Source organism: Dama dama, chromosome 23 (assembly GCF_033118175.1).
Source record: "Dama dama isolate Ldn47 chromosome 23, ASM3311817v1, whole genome shotgun sequence".
Lineage (NCBI taxonomy): Eukaryota > Metazoa > Chordata > Mammalia > Artiodactyla > Cervidae > Dama > Dama dama.
Window position 1 is genome coordinate 65,345,925 of NC_083703.1, and position 22,367 is coordinate 65,368,291.

Consider the following 22,367-nt stretch of genomic DNA (forward strand, 5'->3'; position numbering starts at 1 on the left):
TGACCAGGGATGGAACCTGGACCCCCCTGTATTGGGAGCGTGGAGTCTTAGCCACTGGACCATCAAGGAATTCCCAATCTTATTTAATTTTAAATAACTTAAAATTTAACCAGAATACTCCAGTTATTGGAAAACATCTGTGTCTGTTTGTGAACTTAGGTTTGTGAAAACACTTTTTCAATTGTAAAGGTTAAGAGACTCTAAATATCTCATGAAAATTTAGCATCGGGTATACACTGGATTTAGAAGATTTAGTATGAAAAAAAAGATTGTAAAATATTTCAATAATACTTAGGGGTTTTTTTGGGGGAGAGGGGCTGCATCACACGACTTGTGGGATCTTAGTTCTTTAATTAGGGATTGAACCAGGGCCCCAAGCAGTGGTAACTCAGAGTCCTAACTACTGGACTGCCAGGGTATTCCCTCAAAAATACTTTTGATATTGTTAAATAAATATACCATTAAAATTAATTTTACCCATTCCTTTGTACTCTTTTGAATGTGGCTACTGGTAAATTTTAAATTACATATTTGGCTTGCATTATATTTTGAATGGATAAAAACTGTTCTAGCCTTAGTGTCGAGTTGGGCATGTCAGAATAATAATACGAAACTGCAAAGATTAGTTACTTGGGGAGGTTTGGGGTGAGAGTAAAGGCCAGATATCCCCTTATTCACTGCCTCCCTGTATCTGGGTCCACACCCCATGGTGGAATGTTACCCTAAATAACTCCATAGCCTCAAAGATAAGATCAGGACTTCTAGTGTCAAATGAGGAGCCTATATGTTCGTGGCCATGCTACTCACTTGCTCTGAGTGTGACCTTGGGCAGGTCACTTCACTTGGTTGAACCTTAGTCTATCATCTGTAAATGTAGACTGAGGGTGAGATTTACCTCATTGATGGAGGGGATTACCTGAGATAGAATCCAGGTACAGCTCTTGTGCCAGCACAGTGCCTGGCACATATGCACAGTCGAGTCTTAGCTGGGACAGTGGTTCCTTCTACTGCTAGTTGTCGGGGCTGTTGCTACTGCTGTTGCATCCATGAGCTTGAATTCGGTTTTTCCTTTGGTCCAGATGGGACAGGGGCCAGAGGGAAAGAAGTTAAAAGAGCTTGAGGGTGGGACTTGGGATGGGCACTGCGGGGATGCTTTGTTCAGTACCTTCAGGGATTGCTAGACTTTGGGGAAGCTCCTTGGTTCTTCGGGTTCTGTTGGTGATCAGGCCGAAGATATGAGCCCATTTTACAGATGAGAAAGGTGAGGGAAAGTGATCAGGCTATATCGTCAGAGGCTGAATGCAAAGCTTCCCATGCCTGTTGTGGAAATATTGGAGCCACTGTTAAGAGGCCCCCTTTGGGGGTTTGTGAGGGCACAACCTGAGCTAGAGTGGCATTCATGAGGAGTGGTTATGACTAGTCTTCCGTAGCTGGAAGGGATCTCGACACCATTCAGTATACTGTCTCCTTCTTGAGTTAAAGAAATGGAGACCTTAGTGTGTGTGTGTGTGTCTGAGACCTCTCCAGGATTGGCCAACAAGCTGGTGGCCAAGCTGGAACTGTGTCTGTTTGTTTAGATCCGGCCCTCGGCTCAGCCCTGGCAGGACGGATGGCCCTGCTTGTCAGCCCTCCTCTCCTGCCTGGTCCCTGGTGAGGGCTGCTGAGAAAGAGGCTTTTGTTTCACCAGCTCCTTCTGGTTTCCTCTCAAGGTAGCTTCATCACCAACCACCCTCACTCCATCTGCCTGGTTTGCATTTGTCCCTGTTCCAGGTTTAAAGGGCTCTGAAATCTGAAGCTTCTGCTTTCTTCTACCATCATATCTACTTTCTGGATAACTGTAGGGGAGATCAGGGACTTTATCATCAAGAAGGCCTGGGTTCAAATCCCTCTTCTACCATGAGTTCCCTCTATGGCTTTGGTCAAGTCATTGTAATGTTTAGTCTCAACATCTTCATCTAAAAAGTAAGTGTTAGTCGCTCAGTTGTGTCCAACTCTCTGGGATCCCATGGACTGTAGCCCCCTAGGCTCCTCTGTCCATGGAATTCTCCAGGCAAGAATATTGGAGTGGGTAGCCATTTCCTTCTCTAGGGGATCTTCCCCACCCAGGGATTGAACCTGGGTCTCCTGCATTGCAGGCAGATTCTTTACCATCTGAGCCACAGGGAGGAACCCAAATGGTGAGTAGTGTATAACCTGGAGGGTAAGAACCTGAACTCTGGGTCTCATTCCTGCATGGATTCTCTAATGGTCTTCAGTGAGTCCTTTCACCTTCTGGGGTCCCAGGGTCCATATCTGGAAATGGTGGCTGCTGTCTCCTGGGTTGTTGTGATAAGGAACTGAGATGAGTTCTTCACAGACAGCGTCTCACTGAATCCTCCCTTTAGCCCTGGAAGCGGACGCTCTTACTCCTGTTTTCCAAATGAGGAAACTGAGGCTCAGAGAAGTGACTTGCCCCTGGCCACTTTGCTGGAGAGTGGTAAAGCCAGAATTCAAACCAGGTCTGCATGGCTGCAGGAGGTGAAAGTGTTAGTCGCTCAGTCATGTCCAACTCTTCCCGACCCCATGAACTATAGCCCACCAGGCTCCTCTGGGATTCTGGGATTCTCCAGGCAAGAATAGGGAATGGGTTACCGTACCCTTCTCCAGGGGATCTTCCTGACCCAGGGATCAGCCCAGCTGCAGAGTCCCAGTTTAAACCACTGCACTGCACTGCCTCCAAGGCCCCTTGGTAGCTGATCTCCCAACTGGACTTCGGGAAACAGTAGATGGGGAAATAGGTTGTGAGCTACTGGGTGACAGATGTTATAACCGCAGTACCCCTGACCTGAGGCCTCTTGGGTGGGGGAGCAGGAACAAGGCACCTGCTCCTGCTATCTCAACCTCAGCCAGTCTGATCCTCCCATTTGCTTGATTCTTATTTTCTATGTGAAGCAGAAACATCTCATCCAACCTGGAGGTTACTGTTCTGAGTGTGTGAAGGCAGGGGACCCGACGTTTCTCCTCCAGTAATTCTGCCCATCGTGTACTAGGCCAGGCCTGCAGTTGGGGCTGAAAGATGATTAAAAGGGGGCTTCAATACCCTGTGAGTGGGGACTTCTCTGGTGGTCCAGTTGTTAAGAATCCACCTTGCAGTGCTCTGAGCCCATGCATCACAACAAAAGATCCCACGTAATGCGATGAAGATTCCACATTGCCACAACTAAGACCCAATGCAGCCAAATAAGTAAATATTAAAAAAAAAAGACAAAACTGAGTGGATTAGCCCAGAACAGGATATTAATGCTATAAAGACCTTAGGGACCCCTGAGTCCAACCATGTTTATTTTACAGATGGGGAAACTGAGGTAAGGATAGGCCAAGTTGAAAGAACAATGGCTATGTTTCGTCCCTGGTGGAGACCAGGGGACTGCTGTGAAAGGGGTACCTGAGGAGTAGGCAGCCCTCTGTCTTCCTTATCCCCCCAGATCTGGTCCACCAGTGATTTCTGGGAATGCATGTGTGCATGTGTGCTCAGTCGCTTCAGTCTTATCCGACTCTTTGTGACCCTATGGACTGTAGCCTGCCAGGCTCCTCTGTCTATGGGATTCTCCAGGCAAGAATATTGGAGTGGGATGCCATTTCCTCCTCCAGGGGATCTTCCCAACCTGGAGATTGAGCCCGAGTTTCTTAGGTCTCCTGCATTGGCAGGCAGGTTCTTTACCACTAGCGCTACCACTGTTCAAAGAGCTCTGGAATCCAGCCACTGGGTTCCAGGTCTGCTGTCCCCGCCCCAGCCTGGGTCCTTATCATGTGCCCTCAGACAACCACAGCAGCCTCCAACTCACACGCTTAAAGCTACTCTTGCCTGTTTTCAGTCCATTTTCAACCCTGCAGGTCAATGGTTTTCCGCTTGCTCTTAGACTCTCGAGACTGAATTCTTTACCTTACCCTTCGAGGCCCTTCTTGGCCTGGCCCCTGCAGGCCGCTCCAGTTTCATATTTATTACTTTCCCTTTGGCTCCGCAGAGTCACACGGGCCTTTCTGTGTAACAGGTTCAGCAACTTCCTAAAGGTTCCTCAGAGAGTCAAATGCCAGCCTCTCAGTTTCCAACTCCATGCTGGGTCCACGCACTCAGCTCGGAGGCGCTAATACTGTCTGCTCCTTCTAGGTGCCTGACTGCCGTCCTTTCGCCCGGGGAGCTGGTGTGGTCGGAGCCTGGGTGAGTGTTCCAGAGGCCCAGCCTCCTCTGCTCAGGTTGGACAAATTGACCTTTTAGCCCTCAGGCTATTTTAATGTATTTTACTGCTGGGGAGGTGGGAGAGTTTGTCTAGGCCACAGATTCCCGGTGGGCTTGAAAAACGGTGGCGGGGGTGGGGGGCGGGGGCGGACAGTGTTGAGAGTTCTCTCTGGTTTGGGCTTGTTTTGAGGAAGGGACTGAAATGGGTATTCGTTAAGTGCCTCTGTGTTATGCCCCATGCTTTGCCCAAACCACTTATCTGTCCACCATGCCTGGGGGCGAGTGACCTTGGACCTAGAACCCAGATCCGCTGACCTGAGGCCCTGGTTTTCTTTTGCTTAACTGCTCGGAGTTTGTAGACTAGATTCAGAAGGGAGTGTTTTCATTCTGGTTCTGCCACTGATTCCTACGTGACCTTGGGCAGCTACCTCCCTCTCTGTTGGCCTTGGGGTCATATATACATTGTCAGGGTAGGGCAGAGGAGGAGTCAGGGTGAAAGAGTTGCTTTCAAATCTTCCAGCAGTGAAATCTCCTTTTCAAGTGAACCCCTAAGAATCTCACTGTACAAAACAGTATAGGAGTTGCAGCCATGGTCAAAGTTGGGGTGAGCCTGGGGCACTCTTAACTGGCTAATTCCTCAGCCTCTAGCAGCCCTCCGACAATGCCATGGAACTGTCCTGAACTCTGTGCAAGATACTTCACAAACTACTGGCCTGGGGCGTGTCAGAGCCCCTTTCCATCTCCTGGTGACTCTGGCAGGGTGAGGCCGTGGAGAGGGAACTGAGCCAAGAAGTTATACTGGTCGGTGAGATTGCAAAGTAATAGGCAGATGTCATTGTGGGGTTATTAGTAAGGTGCAACTGTCAGGGTTATGATGTTGTCATTCTAGAATCCACTGTTTTCTTTTTGTGTTTTCTGGCCTCGCACATGTGGCATGCAGGATCATAGTTCCCCAACTGGGGATCAGACCCACGCCTCCTGCAGTGGAAGCACGGAGTCCTAACCACTGGACCACCAGGGACGTCACACTCTGGTTTTGATTTTTGATTAGACGTGAGGCACCTTTGTACCCTAGGGGAACTCCTGTGTGTGTGTGTGTGAGTATGTGTGTAGGCAGCAGCGGCTGTGCGTGTTGAGGTGGGGCTGGGCAGACCAGGGCAGATAGAACAAATGCCAAGCAGAGCTGGGAGCACGTTGCTCCCAGGGGTGGCAGGGATTCAGGTGGCTTTTGCTCCAGTTGAAAGGAACGATTTGGCTCTTTCCGGCCAGCGCACGGGCCCCACGGAGGTCTCTGGGCAGGAAGCACTGGGAACAAGGAATCCTCTGTCTGCAGTCACAGCACAGCTTGGACAGAGGAGGTGGATTACGAGTTCCTGGGAGGCGGCCTGCTGGGCTTTGCCTGACATTTGGGCAAATGGGTGGGGAGAAGGGGAACTGGGTGTATGTGTGTATGATGGAGAGGAAGGTCGAGTTTGGTTCATAACATTTACTACACAGGTTCCTTGAGCTTCTGGAAGCCCTCTAAGGAGCCAGGTTCAGAGGCAGGCGATCCTGGAGGGGTCAGAGCTGAGAAAGGTGAGATTCTAGAACCAGATGGCGCTAGTGATAAAGAACGTGCCTGCCAAAGCAGGAGACGAAAGAGTCTCGGGTTTGATCCCTGGGTGAGGAAGATCCCCTGGAGGAGGAAATGGCAACCCACTCCAGTATTCTTGCCTGAAGAATCCTATGGACAGAGGAGCCTGGCAGGCTCTGTTCCATGAGGTCGCAGAGTTGGACATGACTGAAGTGACTTAGCACGCACGTACTAGAAGATATTAACCGCCATCAGTTTACCAGAGGACACAGGAAGTGTGAGAGATGATAGATTTTCGCAGGCAGCCTGGTGCAGTGGAATTCATTCCGCCTGCGAGTCCAGAGCCTGCCTGCATTCAAGTCTTTGCTCTGACAGAGCAAGTCAGCTCTGTGACCTTGGTCTCATCACTTCCCCATTCTGGGCCTCGCTTTTCTGTTTTGGAGAATGGAGATAGACACATCAGCCTTAGTTACCTCTTAATGCTCTTTTGAGCATCCATTAGAATCAGGTGTTTCACATCTTTGGAGGCAGCAGAATCCTGATACATAAGCATTTGAAACAGAACCACTGTGGTTGAATTTGCAGCAGTTACCTAGAATCTTGTTGCCCTCCTTACTGCCCTTTGTTCCACGGGTGTTTTTGTTTTTCTTTTGGCTGCCCTGGGTCTTCGCTGTGGCGTGCCAGCTTTCTCCAGTTGTGGTGCTCAGGCTTAGTTGCCCTGCAGCCTGTGGGATCTTAGTTCCCTGACCAGGGATTGAACCCACGTCCTCTTCATTGGAAGGCAGACTCTTAACCACTGGACCACCAGGAAAGTCTCTCCATGGGTGTTCTTGGAGGTGCCTCTGCAGGCTTCCAGGGCTCCGGGAGGCAGTGTCTGAAGACCACGGGATCAGGATGATTCTTGAGAACATGCTTTGCAGACTGTCCTTTGTAGCCCAGATGACAAAGATTGTGCTGGAACACACAGGAGCAGCCTCAATACTGCTGCTGCCCTGCCTTGCCCATGGCCAGCTCAGACTGTATCTTGGTTAGGGCCTGTATAATTGGACCTGGCTTTTTCGGAAACAAGTGACAAAAGATCTATTCAAAGTGACTTAAACCAGAAGAGGACTTGAATGGATCCTGGGCAGTTCATGGAATTGTAGGATGAGAAACCAGGGAGATGCTCCATCTGTCTCCATCACAGCTTGTCTCTCCTCTCTGTCCTTCTGAGGAACTGGCTGTCCACTGCCCTAGCTTAGCCAGCCAAACAGAAAGTTGTTGTTCAGTCACTAAGTCATGTCCAACTCTTTGGTACCCTAGGGATTGCAGCACACCAGGCCTCCCTGTCCTGCACTATCTGCTGGAGTTTGCTCAAACTCATGTCTATTGAGTCAGTGATGCCATCCTACCATCTCATCCTCTGTTGTCACTTCTCCTGCCCTGAATGTTTCCCAGCCTCAGTGAAAGTGAAAGCTGCTCAGTCGTGTCTGACTCTTTGCGACCCCATGGACTATACAGTGCTTGGAATTCTCCGGGCCAGAATACTGGAGTGGGTAGCCTTTCCCTTTTCCAGGGATCTTCCCAACCCAGGGATCGAACCCAGGTCTCCCTCATTGCAGGCAGATTCTTTACCAGCTGAGCTACAAGGGAAGCCCTCCCAGCCTCAGGGTCTTTTCCAATGAGTAGGTTCTTCACATCAGGTGGCCAAAGTATTGAAGCTTCAGCTTCAGCATTAGTCCTTCCAATGAATATTCAGGGTTGATTTCCTTTAGGATTGACTGGTTGGATCTCTTTGCAGTCCAAGAGACTCTCAAGAGTCTTCTCTAGCACCACAATTCGAAAGCATCAATTCTTTAGCGCTCAGCCTTCTTTATGGTCCAACTCTCACATCTGTACATGATTACTGGGAAAACTATAACTTTGACTATGTGGACCTTTGTCATCAAAGTGATGTCTCTGCTTTTTAATACACTGTTTAGGTTTGTCATAGCTCTTCTTCCAAAGAGCAAGCATCGTTTAATTTCAAGGCTGCAGTCACCATCTGCAATGATTTTGGAGCCCAAGAAAATAAAGTCTGTCACTGTTTCCAGTTTTTCCCCATCTATTTGCCATGGAGTTATGGGACCAGATGTCATGATCTTATTTTTTGAATGATCATAGTTTTTCTACTAGGATCTATATATCAACCCAAGGGAAGGATTCTGATTGGTTCAGTCATTGTTGCTAGGGGATAGGGCCATTCCCTGTGGTGGCCAGGCCTGGGTCAAGTGCCTACTTGTGTAGCAAATGGAGGAGCAGAGCTCTTAACAGAAGAAGAAGGAGTGGAAGGCCACTAGGCAGACAGAGCCATGAGAACATACAAGCATGTTCGTGCAATCTTGGGTTATAGGAGAATGAGCAGCTTATAGGCCTGCAAGGAACCATAACCCCTCCTCTTCAGTGACAGGAATACAAATATCAACAATGAAAACAATAGTTAATGTTTATTGAGTTACTGTCCTTATGATGAGCACGTTCTTTTCCTTTTCTTTTCTTTTTAGTATTTATTTATTTGGCTTCACTGAGTCTTAGTTATAGCACATGAGATCTTCAATTTTCACTGTGGCATGAGGGATCTTTAGTTGTGGCATGTGAACTTTTAGTTGTGATGTGTGGGATCTAGTTCCCTGACCAAGGATTAAATCTGGGCCCCCTGCATTGGGAGTGGGGAGTCTTAGCCACTGGACTACCAGGGAAGTCCCTCTATTGCTTTTCTTGTGTAATTTCATTTAATCCTCCAGGTGATCCTTTGGGTAGGTACAATTACTCTCCCCATTTAATAGATGGGAAAACCAAGGCACAGCTAGTGAAGGTCATATACTGAGTAAGAGGAGGAGCTCAGGTTCAAGTTCAAGGAGTCTGGCTTCAGAGTCCACCCTTTGATCACTGTGTCCACTGCTTCTGATCAGAAGTTCAAGTGGATTCTATGTCTACTTGCGTGCTGCCCCGTGACACAGCCTGTGTCCTGCAGAGGCAGCCAAGCCCAGGTTACTCTCTACTCTGCCACTGAGAAAGGCTTCCTCAGGGTGCATGCAGATCCACCTGCTCAGAAATCCGTTTGGTATATGGTACTGTGGGCTTCCCCGGTGGCTTAGTCAGTAAAGAATCTGCCCGCAATTCGGGAGACCCAGATTCAACCCCTGGGTCGGGAATATCCCCTGGAGGAGGAAATGGCAACCCACCCTAGTATTCTTGTCTGGAAAATTCCATGGGCAGAGGATCCTGGCAGGCTACAGTCCATGGGGTTACAAAGAGCCAGATACGACTGAGTGACTAAGCACACATACGATTTTGTGGTAGGTCTTTCAGGAGATATAAAGCAAAATCATTCATGAACCTACCTGAAAGGTCACCATAGCAAATAAGTCACGTTCCCAAGCTCTCATGCTGTGCCAGGCTCTGTCCTAAGCACTGAATGGTCATTGTCTCATGTAATTGCACCAACAACTCTATGGAATAGGTGTGATTATTCTCACCATTTTCCAGAGGAAACTGAGGCTCAGAGATGAGAAGTGACTGTTCCACGGTCAGGTGGCTCACAAGTGGCAAAGGTGGCGTTTGAGTTCACGTCTGTGAGCTCCATGCCCCCCAGAGGGGAAATCAATGTGTGCAGGTGTGGCCGAGACACAGCCAAGAGTGCAGATCACCGTCTGAGAGGGATGGGGAACTGACAGCCAGGGGAAAGGGGCAGCCTGGGGCCCAGCAGCCGGGATGTGCTTCCTGGAGAAGGCATTGGCTCTAGGCCTTGGAAGGGGCTGGATTGGGGCAGTGGGTTCAGGGAGGGCTCTCCGGGGGAGGGAGCTGCTTGGGAAAAGGCGTTGGAAGAGAGAAGCTGGAGTGGTTCAGTCTGGCCAGAACTAAAGAGCTGGGGTGGGGCAGGGAAGTTAGCCATCTTTCGGGCTTCACAGAAGGACCCTCCCCACCCCGTATTCCGTGTTAGTCTCTTCAGACACGTGAAGAGGTTTGATCATCTCCAGTTGCACCTGGGTGCCCAGGTCCCTTAGCTTTTCTCCCAGGCGCCATGTAGAGGGTGGAAAAGGCCATGTGGGCACCGATAGATGTCAGTCCTTCATTCCTGGGGGCAAATGATGGGAAGAGTGCTCCCCTGCAGTCCTTTGCTCAGAGGAGAGGCTTCCTTCCAGGCAGAACGAGCTCAAGGAACCAGGACTGTTTCTGCAAAGAGCCTTGTGAGCAGTAGCACTCTCTGTCCCCTCCCCAGGCAGCAGGCTGAAGCATGGACCTCTATCTCATGGAGAGGCCCCTTTCCTTCCCCCTGCCCCTTCCACACACTGCAGATCTCATCCACCTTGTCAGCAGATGGACTACGCCCTCAGAGCCTGGGCTCTGTCCTGAAAGTGCCTTCAGATTTTTTCTTCAAATAACTCAGGTGGAAAATTGGAGGAAGATGATGTTGGTACCGGGAGCCTCCCAGGTTTCAAAGGATGGGAGAATGACAGGCACGTTTATTGAACTGGACTCATGGTGTGTCAGAGGCTTTATCACCCCCATTTACAGAGGAAGAAAATGACACAGCTAGAGTTGTCACATGAAAGGTGACATCATTGGTTTTTGCAGGAGGGTTGGAGTTGCGGGAGACTCAACAGGAGGACACCCCTCCCCTGCGCGACCACCAACAGCCTCCTCCCTGCTCTTGTCCAGCGACTCCTATTATCTCGATGGCTCAGAAATGCTGGTTCTGGCTCCCCTGTCTGCCCCCCAGCCTCTTCTCGATGTGAATACAGACTGTTTTCCCTGGCTTGCTGTTTGCCTGATAGCTAGAGGGGCTGTCTTGGGGAGGGGGGCCAGGCTTCACAAATGTCATCCAGACAGGACACAGATGTTCAGCATTCCTTCTGTGGCCCGTCTTGTCTCTGGGATCCCTGGATTTCTCTGACCCTTCTTGGAGGGATTCCAGCATTTCTCTAGGGGCAACAGAGGTGGAGAAGGGCGGGGGAATTCTTTCATGGGGCGGGACTAGGACTTTTCTGTTCATCATCTCTATTCAGGATTTTCCCCATAATCCTGAAAGGGAAAGCACAGAGGACATATTTATCCCCATTCTGTGGGTGGGTTCATTGAGGCTCAGAGAAGATAAGTGACTTCTCCAAGGTCACACAGCTAATGAGTGGCAGAGCAGAGATAGAAGACAGAAACCAGTGTCTAGAATCCTGATCTTTCTTCCTGTTGCCCAGTGCTGATGGCTGTAAGGACTGCTTCTGGGACTCCCTTTTTGGCCCAGAATGTGGGAGTCATGTGCCCAGTTCACACATTCCCAAGCTTCCTAAGGCCCCAGGGAAAAAACCTTCCTCACCAGTTCTAAATCTCAGCATTCCCTAGCCCAGCCCCAGACTGCTGTTCTTGCCAGTCTCCACTGACATAAGAGGTTGGCATTTTTCTTCTGACAAGGTGGAAGAGATTAGCCATTTGTTAAAAGGGATCCCTCTGTGAGGTGTTGGAAGCTCATGTTTCAGCCTGCAGATGGGGAAACTGAGGCCAGGGGCCTAAACAATTGCACAATTGCTGCATTCAGAGCAGCTAGAGAGGCCAGGCTAGGAAAAGACTTGGGCTTGGGCTGGCTTCATACAGTGAGCCCCTTTCCCAGACAATCCACAACTTTGTTTCACTAAGTGGGACACAGTGTCCGCTGAGTGTTTACATTTTGCTCCACTTCTGCCACAGAGAAATTCTTCCTAGGGGCACCCTGGCCTTTCCCAGAAAAGGGGCGTCTGGGCCAAACCAGGGAGGAGCCCCGTGTTCCTAGGAGCGTTGGGGGCTACAGCTTGGGGCTTGGTAAGAATAACCAGGATTCTGGAATTAGTGGTTACGGTGGCACAACCCTGTGAATACAGCATGGGCACCATCTTTACCTCCTGACCTCCCTGGATTGGGGGCAGCAGAGTGCTTAGACTGACCTCCTGGGCTTTATGTGGTCCTGGGGCAGCTGTGTTGGCCTCTAGAACTCTTTACTGACCAAGGTAGTTTCCTCGTTTGCTAAACTGGGAACTAAGACTAGGAAAGTGGTGGCAGTGGCTGGCCCTGGATGCAAAGGTGGGATTGGGCAGGAGGTGGGGGGGGCAGCGTTAGAAAACTAGAAGAGCAGACACTGCATTCTTTTCTTTTTCTTTGTTTTTTGGCTGTGCTGATTCTTCGTTGAGGAGCGTGGGCTTTCTCTAGTTGAGGCATGTGAGGGCTTCTGTAGTTGCGGCACACAGATTAGTGGCCCTGTGGCCTATGGGATCTTAGTTCTCTGACCAGAGATTGAACCTAAGTCCCTTGCATTGGAAGGTGGATTCTTAACCACTGGATCACCAAGGAAGTCCCCACACTGCTTTTTTCATATGTGTGTCTCACATATGTAGAGGTCTTGGGAAAGGTTTGAATGAATGACCTGGGCAGGTCTCTTTCCCTCTCCAGGCTGCAGTTTCCCCCACTGGATCCACTCTCCTGAGTCCTTTATATTCCTACTATTCTATGATCGGTGACCTAAAATACATGGTTGACAAGTTTTCCTGGAGGTCAGTTGCCTCATTTGTCAAACAGGGAGGACAGAATCAGCCAGTCCTACCCATGTCAGGGGTTCCTGCTGCAAGGGTCAGGGAAGTGATCATATCACTATGGGCCACAACAGGCTTTGGTAAATGGGGAGTAGCTTTAACAAGGCAACAGGCTCCCACCAGGCGGTAGAATGAGCTGGAACTCCAGACTAAGATAGACTTGGGTGTAGACCCCTGCTCCACCACCTACTGTGTGAATTTCAATGAGATACTTCATTGCTGTGTGCCTAAGCTTTGCCATCTGTAAAATGGACCCCATAATAGTTGTCACTTCAGAGGTTATGGAGCTGAAATGGGAGAAAGCAGGCAACAAGCAGAGGACTGTGCCCACAATACAGTCAAGTGTCTCATAACTGATGTGTTATGTGTTAGTTGCTCAGTCGTGTCTGACTCTTTTGTGGCCCCATGGACTGTAGCCCACCTGGCTCCTCTGTCCATGGGATTCTCCAGACAAGAATACTGGAGTGGGTTGCCATTTTCAACTGATAGGTGTTAATTATTGTTGGTGGCCATAATGATGATGATCACTGACATTTAGAGGTTGAAATTCTCTATGACAAACCTAGACAGTGTGTTAAAAAGCAAAGACATCATTTTGCCAACAAAGTTCCATATAGTCAAGGCTATGGTCTTTCTAGTAGTCAGGTACTGATGTAAGAACCTAAAAGAAGGACCATGAAGAAGGTTGAGTGCCGAAGAATTGATGCTTTCGAACTGTAGTACTGGATAAGACTCTTGAGAGTCCCTTGGACAGTAAGGGGATCAGACCAGTCAATCTTAAAGGAAATCAATGCTGAATACTCATTGGAAGTACTGATGCTAAAGCTGAAGCTCCAATACTTTGGCCACCTGATACGAACAGCCAACTCATTGGAAAAGACCAAAGATGCTGGGAAAGAGTGAAGGCAGAAGAAGAGGGTGACAGAGTATGAGATGGTTGGATGGCACCACTGATTCAATGGACATGAACTTTGGCAAACTCTGGGAGATAGTGAAGGACAGGGAAGCCTGGTGTGCTGTCATCTGTGGGGTCGCAAAGAATCGGACACGACTTGGCAACAACAGAGTTCTCTGGTGGCCAGTGAGGCTAGTGATGGCAATATTATTGTTATGAATAATCTCTTATATCTCTTTGGCACTTTACACAAAGCATATTCACATCCATCACTGTATATGACTTTCAGAGCATTCCCTAAGGGAGGGCAGGGAGGCATCACCATCTCCATTTTACAAATGCGGTTGTGAGTCTTAGGAGAAGTGACTTGCCCCTGATTTCAGCTCAGGTCCTCACTCTTTAGGAGCTCAACTCCTGGCCAGAGGTGCTGTGAGGATCAACCTCTGGGTCTGGCAGCACCAACTGGCAAGTGGGAGATGACTGTTACTGACACTGATTTTCAGCCTCTTAAGTTTTGGAGAGCGAGGGAGCAAGTGACCGAATAAACGACAGAGTGGTTGGCTTGGTGGCCTTACCAAGTCACAGGAACATGCGCACAAGACTTCAGGTCCATACATTCAAGGTGACTGGGGGAGACTTGTCTTGCTTTGGGGCCCACGGTTTCTGAAGCTGTGGGCCCACAGTGTCCCTGCTTGTTCTACAAAACCTGCTTGGATCCTGAGCTTTTTCTGCCTCTCTCTGCTATTTCCTGCTCTGCCACCCCCAGCTCTACTCCCACCCTCAGTGCTTGGGCCTCGGAGTGGATTCTGCCTCCAGTCATTGCTCCATTGAGTCTTTTTTTTGTTGATTTTTTTTTTTAAGCGGTACCGCATGACTTGTGGGATCTTAGTTTCCTGACCAGGGATTGCACCCAGGCTCTTGGCTGTGTCAGCATGGAGTCTTAGCCACTAGACTGCCTGGGAACTCTCCTCCACTGAGCCTTGAGTTGGTCAGCCAGTTTGCACTGAATTCGTGCTGTACTCCATGCATGGACCCACATGCTGGGACACAGAAGTGAATACAGCAGGTACACACGTGATCCGTATTGAACGGCAGAACTTTGTATCAGTCTCTGGTGGTTTCCAAGCAGTGGCAAGGAAGGTGTCTCTAGGTTCCTCCGTGGGATGCATGATTTTGAATTTGGGAAATTGTCTGTGCCGTAGGAGATGGCAGGTGCTGGAAGTCCTGGGCTGGGGGTCAGGTCTGGGCGGAGGTTCCACCTCTGCCACGGCCTTGCTGTGTGACCTTGGCCTGGTCCCTGCCTCTCCCTGGGCCTCCTCCTCCCCATCTACCAAGGGAGGGGATTGGTTGAGATATGAGAATTTGTTGTTGTTGTTCAGTCCCTAAGTTGTGTCCAACTCTTTGCAACCCCATGGGCTGTAGCACACCAGGCTTCCCTGTCCTCCCCAAGTTTGCTCAAGTTCATGTCCCTTGAGTCAGTGATGCTATCTAACCATCTCATCGTCTCCTTTTGACTTCAGTTGAGATATGAGGATTGTCCCTGACATTTGTGGGGCGCCTGCCTGACCCATGTGTCCCAAGATCAAAGGCCCAGACTGATGTCAGGGGTCCTTCTTGCTGAGAGGGTGGCTTCTGGGTCTTACAGGCCTTGAGAGTGGTTTCTGAACTGGGTTCTGAGCACTTGGGAGAAGTTGATAGAATCATCAATTCCCCCATACTCTGCTTGGTGGGCCCCATGACCCTGGCTGGCACTAGTGCTGACAGAAGAGGTTCCAGCCAGGTGGCCCTGGACATAGAGGCCAGCCTTTTCAAGGGGGGCCCTGCACACTGGCGGGGGTAACCTCTTACGTTTTCCTTTGGGCTGGAGGTGGTGAGGGGTACAGTGGTGGGGGGGTGAGAGCAAAGTTTCAAGGCTCCCTGAAACGATGGAGTTGACCTAGGGACCCCACGGGAAAGGCAGCGAGACTGAAGCCCCAGAGGGCAGGTTTTCCCAGGTCCACAAGAGTCTCAGGGCTCCAGAGTGTCAAGAGTCTCAGGGGTACAGAGCAGAGTCAAGTGTCAAGAGTCCCAGAGCTACCTAGGCATGCCCGTCTCCTGACCTCCACCCCCTACAGTCATGACTTGGGCTCAGCTATCTCCTGGCACTTGGTCACTGCCGCTGCGGGGAGGGCAGGGTGTCCCTTGAGAGCATGTGTGTCCCCGACAAGGCCAAGAGTGGCGGGGCTTAATCCTGGTGGCTGTGGCTGGGAGGGGAGGTGTGTTTGTGCGTCATAGTTGTCACGTTTCCCTGCTTCCTGTCCTCCCAGGTAAGTTCCTGGATCTCTTGTCCTGGTGGCTCTGACAGCTGACATTTGAGTGTCCGGAGCGGGAGGGGAAGCAGAGGGCAGGGCTTTGTGCCAGATGGCCAGCTGTGGCTGATTCTGGGTGACAGACCGGTTCACTGCTGGCCCCGGGGCGGTGCCCATGTGGCCTGGCTGGCAGGTCTCAGAAGAGCTGTTCTGTGTCCTCCCTGTCTCTTAGCTCTCTCTCTTTTATTGACTGTGCTGCACGCCATGTGGGATCTTAGCTCCTCAACCAGGGATGGAACCCCGGCCCCCTGCATTGGAAGCACAGAGTCCTAACCGTGGACCTCCAGGGAAGCCACCGTGGCCCTTAGCTCTTGGTGTCCGCAGCCTACTTTGCCTCTCTAACTCTGGCCCTGCTGCTTGCCCGGGCACAGGTACTGGTTTGGCAGGTTTTGCTTCACCCACAAGCAGTGGGAGGGCTGGGAGCTGGAGAGGGGCAGGCGGAAGGAGGCAGGGCTGCCCTGTCCTTGCCTCCCTCCCCCGACACCCCAAGGCCAGCCTCACCTTTGTCCCCATGGCCGTCTTTCTCAAGGGAGGCTGCGTGGGGAGCTCGTAAGCGGAAGCTGCTGGGACTCCTGGTTCTAGCTCCATTGCTTACTCGGCATGTGAACGTGGGCACATCCTTTTCTCTTCTTGGACCTCAGTGTCTTCATCGGTACAGCAGGGTTTTCAGCTCTGTAATCCTCAAACAGCCGCGTACTATGATTCTAGTCCTAGCTCCACCGTGTTCTCTCTGCCCTTAGGCGAGTCACAGCATACCAAGTGCCTCCTGTTCTGAGGGACAGAATGAGGGCCGCACGCCTTGCTTGCTTCCTGGGGATGGTGATAGGATCAGCTAACATGCTAGCAAGTAGCCTGTCTCTATCCGAAGGGTTTTTCTCTCTATAATCTGGCCTGCTCTTATCAGGCTCAAGCAGAAGGAGAGAGTGTACCTAGAGCGGGGCTTATTCCAGCTGCTGCCATCCTGAGCCCGGGTCGTTTACTTTTTCTCTCTGTTGATTTAGCAAATCCTTCCCTACCCCAGGACCTGCAGATGGTGACTGCAGCCATGAAATTAAAAAAAGCTTGCTCCTTGGAAGAAAAGCTATGACCCACCTAGACAGCACATTAAAAAGCAGAGACATTACTTTGCTGACAAATGTCCGTCTAGTCAAAGCTATGGTTTTTCCAGTAGTCGTGTATGGATGTGAGAGTTGGACTATAAAGAAAACTGAGTTGGACTATAAAGAAAGCAAATGCTTTTGAACTGTGGTGTTGGAGAAGACTCTTGAGAGTCCCTTGGACTGCAAGGAGATCCAACGAGTCCATCCTAAAGGAAATTAGTCCTTAATAGTCATTGGAAGGACTAATGCCGAAGCTGAAACTCCAATACTTTGGCCAACTGATGCAAAGAACGGACTCATTGGAAAAGACCCTGATGCCGGGAAAGATTGAAGGCAGGAGAAGGGAATGATAGAGGATGAGATGGTTGGATGGCATCACCGACTCGATGGTCATGAGTTTGAGCAAGCTCTGGGAATTGGGATGGATAGGGAAGCCTGGAGTGCTGTAGTCCGTGGGATTGCAAGGAGTTGGACTCAACTGAGCAACTGAACTGAACTGAACTGATTCTTTCTGCTTTGAATTCTCTTTCCCTGGCTTTTTGCTATCTGAGATCCTTCTCATTCTTTACAACTTGGTTTGGTTAGATACCTCCCTCCCTAGCCCCACTGCACTACTCTCTACCTCATGATTCTTCATGATGCTTATCACAGTTTGTAATCATTCATCTTTTATTATATTTAAAAAACATTTATTTATTTATTTGACTGCATCCAGTCTTAATTGTGGCCTGTGGGATCTTGGTTGTGGTGCCTGGGCGTCTCTCTAGTTAAGGTTCTGGCTTAGTAGTTGCGGCGCTCAGACTTAGTTGCCCTGTGGCATGTAGGATCTTAGTTCTGCAACCTGTGTCCCCTGCTTTGGAAGGCAAATTCTTAACCACTGGGCCACCAGGGAAATCTGTCTTCTATTTTTAACCTCATGTTCGTTCTACATTGCAGGGCACCTAAAAGATGTTAAGTTAAGTATGTATTGAATAAATTAATGAATGAATTTTAGGGAAGCATGATGCTAGTTAAGTGTTTGGTTCAGGGCATGACTCTTAGGAGGTGCTTAGTAAATGGCAACTTTTAGTGAGAACCAACATGGTAGGGGTGGTAAATACCAGTGTATTGTGGTTAAAACACACATGCATGGGGGCAGGGATGCAGTGAGAAATTAAGGTTGAAAAGATGAGCTGGTACTAGATTGTGGTGGTCCCTTGATCCTAAGCCAAAGAGTTTTGACTTCCTGAAAGACATTGCTGAGAGTCACTGATGGGCCAGTAATTTTAATTCCGGAGCTCTGCTCCGGAGCTAGGGGCTCAGACTCTTTGTATACTTGAAGAGGTTGTGCTGTGTGGTTGTGGGAATGCAGGGTTGGAGGCAAACTCAGGGAGGAACAGGCTGGCCCTCCCCAGAGGTGTTCTGAGGCAGATTACTCCCAAAGGCCCAGAAAGAAGAGGAGCTACTGGGGATGAACTGTGTTTTCTGTTCCCCATCATAGTGGCACTGTTCCTGGTTGGGAGTGGGGCGCAGAGGATTGGGGCCACCTAAGAGTCAGATTTGTCGACAAATGTTCGTATAGTCAAAGCTATGGTTTTTCCAATAGTCGTATACAAATGAGAGCTGGACCATAAAGAAGGCTGAGTGCCGAAGAATTGATGCTTTTGAACTGTGGTGCTGGAGAAGACTCTTGAGAGTCCTTTGAACAGCAAGGAGATCAAACCAGTCCATCCTAAAGGAAATCAACCCTGAATATTCACTGGAAGGACTGATGCTGAAGCTGAAGCTCCAATACTCTGGCCACCTGATGTGAAGAGCTGACTCACTGGAAAAGACTCTGATGCTGGGAAAGACTGAGGGCAAGAGGAGAAGGGGGTGACAGAGGATGAGATGATTGGATGACATCACTGATTCAATGGACATGAATTTGAACAAACTCCGGGAGATGGTGAAGGACAGGGAAGCCTGGTGTGCTGCAGTTCATGGGGTGGCAAAGAGTTGGATATGACTGAACAACTGAACAAAAGCAGAGTCAGATACATGGATTTCTATTCTAGCTCCTCCCCTTGTCAACCATTTGACTTCTTCCAGCTTCATTCGCATCTCAGATCCCACTTCTCTTTACCCGTAAAGAGGCTGCATTAAGCACCTGCCTCATAGAGTCTTGGTGAAGATAAATGAAGTAGTGCCCGCAAAGGGCTTAGCAGAGAGCCTGGTGTGCACTGAGCTCTCAGGAAAGTCAGCTGTTGTCTCCATCCAACGTTGGGGGCTTCAGAAAGGGCATTCCAAATAGAGGGAACCACGAATGCAAAGAAAAAAACACAGAGATGTGAAACAGGAGGGTGGTTTGGAGTGGCGGAAGTTTGCTGTGCACGCTGGGGACAACAAGAAAATCAAAGGAGACCACAGACAGGCTCAGATCCTGCAGCACATGGGCCAGGAGTTGCATCCTTTCCGGATGGCGATGAGGGCCACTGCAGGGTGATGGGTTGGGAATGATGTGATCTGATTACTGGAGGCGGGAGGATGGGTTGGAAGGGCAAAGCTGCAGCCCAGACGCCAGTGGGCAGGCTGTTGGGTGGCCCCGGTGAGAAAGGATGGGTGTCTGGAAGGACAAAAGGGAACAGATTAGAGAATGGGTGATGAGGAGGGGTGGACAAAGCGCAGGGGCTGATGGGTGTGGGGCAGTGAGGGGAGGGAAGCAGCCGTATCCTGGAGGGCTGCAGGGTTTCTTTCTTTTCGGTGGGATCTTAGTTCCCCGACCAGGGATTGAACCTGAGCCCTCTACAGTAAAAGCTTGGAATCCTAACCACTGAACCTCCAGGGAATGACCTTTTCTATCTTTTTTTTTTTTTTTAGTTTTTTTTGTTAGGTGCTTGAGGGATCATAGAGATGAAAGCATAGTGAATGCACATAGGTTTGGACGTCAATAGTTCGACTTTTATGAGAATTAAGAAGCTTCCTGAAAAACCTCTCTTTTTGTTCTGACTCTCGATGTGGAAAGTCTTCCTGAAATCTCTGAATAATTGACTCCTCCCTGAGTGACAAGGGATCCTTCTGTGGGGACACTGCACATGCTTGTCCCTGCTGGGCTGGAGTCTGGATGAGGGAGCGGGGATGTTCTGGCTTGGCCTGGAGGTGACTGAGCTGGAGGTTGTATTTGGAAGCTATTTGCAGAGTCCATCAGTTTTCTTGTGATTTTTCTGTCATCTTCTCAAAGTGTGTACAAAGAGACAATTCCAGTGGATGGGTATGTTTTATGTATTTCCAGACTCTGGACCAAGGGCCAGGCAACCTTGCTTTCTTTGCTTTCTTTTAACATTTATATTAATCTATTTGTTTGGTTGCGCCCAGTCTTAGTTGCGGCATGTGGAATCTAGTTCCCTGACTAGAAACTGAACCTGGGCCCCCAGCATTGGGAGCTTGGAGTCTTTGCCACTGGACCACCAGTGAAGTCCCCCGGGAAACCTTTTGAAAGTGGTGTAAGGTAAGCTCCTTCCTGTGTCCTCTCCTCAGACATTTTTTTGGTGAGTGTGGACAGGGAGTTGTTTTTCCAAAGAACCGTAGGTCTTAGATTTTACACTTTACAGATGGAGAAAATGAGACTCCAGGAGGAAGGTGATGAGATGTGCTCAGATCCAGTTGTGAATTACTGCTGGGGCTGGGCTAGGTCACGTGCCGCCCTTCCAGGCCCTCCTGTGGCTCCATGCCAGGCAGGCGGCATGGCCTCCTGGGGAGTGGTCGGGAGTGGGGGGGCTTGATGTGCTGAGGAACGTCCACATTGGCCCACGGCTCAACTCAGGCACGCACACCTGGCAAGAGAGGACCCCCACAGACAGTGTTGTGGTTGTTGATACTGTTTAGTTGCTCAGTCCTGTCTGAATCTTTTGTGACTCCATGGACTTTAGCCCATCAGGCTCCCCTGTCCATGGGGATTCTCCAGGCAAAATACTGGAGTGGGTTGCCATGCCCTCCTCCAGGGAATCTTCCTGACCCAGGGATCGAACCTGCGTCTCCTGCTTTGGCAGAGACAGATGAATTCTTTACCACTGAGCCACCTGGGAAGCACCCCCTGCCCCCAGATAGGATAGGGCTCAACTACTGCCCAATTCAGAGGCCCATCCCTACCCCTCCTCCTGATCTGAGATGGGCCCAGAGGTGTGGCTGGAGGTCTGGAGCTAAAACCAGAAGGATAGGGTTGTTTCCCTCCTTATGAGAAAAGGAACGGAGAGCCCTGAGTGAATGGGGTGGAATATGGAGTGCATCTTCTTCCAGCTGGTTGCTGTGCTGAGCAGAGGCCTTTGTCTGCGTTGCCAGGGGAACCAAAGTTTCTGCCTCCTTCCAGGGCTGTGATTGGCTCCTGGTAGAGCCTGAGCTTTGGTGAATGGAGGGGCCTCCCTCCTGCCTACGTCTTCTCCGTCTTTTCCGTGGAAGTGAGAGACTGGAGCGAGACTGGGGTCCCCATGGAAGCACTGCATAGGCTTCTGTGCTCCTCTTCTTCAGCTCTGGAGGTGATGGGTCCCCTCGTTTGTTCTATTAATTTATCCCAAGCAGCATCTGCTCCAGGCCCTTCATTCTTCCAGATCTAGGAAAACTAACCTATGCATCAGAGGACGTGGCATGGCCACAGGCTCACTCGTGGCCTTGGGTGGGTCCCTTCCCCTCCATGTGCCTCAGTTTCTTTACCTGTAAAGACCAAGGCCTTCTAGCTCTGACTTCCCTAACCACACAGCCCATATCTCCCCCTTTTTGACCTCCCATTCTCCCACCTGGCCTCTTGTTGAGCTCTGATCATGTTCTTTTTTGTAGGTGCCCCTGTAAGATGCAGGGCAGAATGGGGCGTTGCAACCAGCTCTTAGCATTGTCTCATCTTTTCCTTCTAGAAGCCCAAAGTTTTGCAGCCCCCTCTTGTCTTGTCCCTTCCACTTGGGCTCAGGCTCAGGGTTGTATGCCACGGGGTAGCTAAGGATGGCTGCCCATCTCTGCTCAGGGTGGGGCGGACCTGCAGGCAGGGCAGAGTGTGCTGGGGTGGGTGTGAGTGGTTGGAAAAGTCATGGGACTCAGCAGTCCTGGGTTCCTGGCCTCATCTGGCTATGTGCCAGCTAGGTGACCTTGGCTGGGGTGCTCAGCTTCAGTTTCTGCATTGATGACGCAGGAATAATAATGCCACCCTTGGGGTTGTGGCAGAGGCTGAACGAGATGACATGCCTGCCATATGGGAAATACCCAGTCCCTTCCCTGGTCTCTCCTCTAAAATAGGCAGGGAGCTAGGGAAAGTCCAGATTGAGGAGGGCCAGAGGTGGCAGGGCTTGCGGGGCCACGTGGCAGATTGAAGCCGCTGCTCTTCCCCAGCGGTGCCAAAAAGCAGGCAGCAAAGCGTTGCCTTGGGCGGGTGATGTCTGAGGAGGGGAGGCCGCGTGTCAGAGCTAATGTTTGAATAACACTTTTAAGATCCTCCAGGGACCTCAAATGAGGCTCTTTCAGATGAGCTGAAAATGAAGCAAAGTAATAAGGCTGAGCTCACTGGCAGGAAAGGGGGCGGCTCATTGGTCCTGGCCTTGTCTCTCCCAGCCATGCTCACGAGCACAGGCTGATCTGCAGGGTGGTCCCCGCATGTACGCTGTGGGCTGCTGTAAGGAAGGTCTGTTTTCTCAGAACCAGGGTGTCATGGGCGATAGCTG

General features: G+C 50.2%; 1 protein-coding gene across 10 annotated transcripts in view; it reads left to right on the forward strand.

The window, feature by feature from the left end:
* EPB41L1 (erythrocyte membrane protein band 4.1 like 1) overlaps nt 1-22,367 on the forward strand; it is a 133,044-nt gene that overhangs the window by 14,221 nt on the left and 96,456 nt on the right. For 8 of the 10 annotated variants that reach the window (XM_061127196.1, XM_061127186.1, XM_061127193.1 and 5 more), the window contains exon 2: nt 4,148-4,198. The exons of 1 other annotated variant lie outside the window; for it this stretch is intronic. The gene's annotated coding sequence lies outside the window, so the exon portion shown is untranslated. Of the gene's footprint in view, nt 1-3,806; nt 3,874-4,147; nt 4,199-22,367 lie in introns of those variants that run through there. One more of the 10 variants, XM_061127189.1, reaches the window with a different exon arrangement.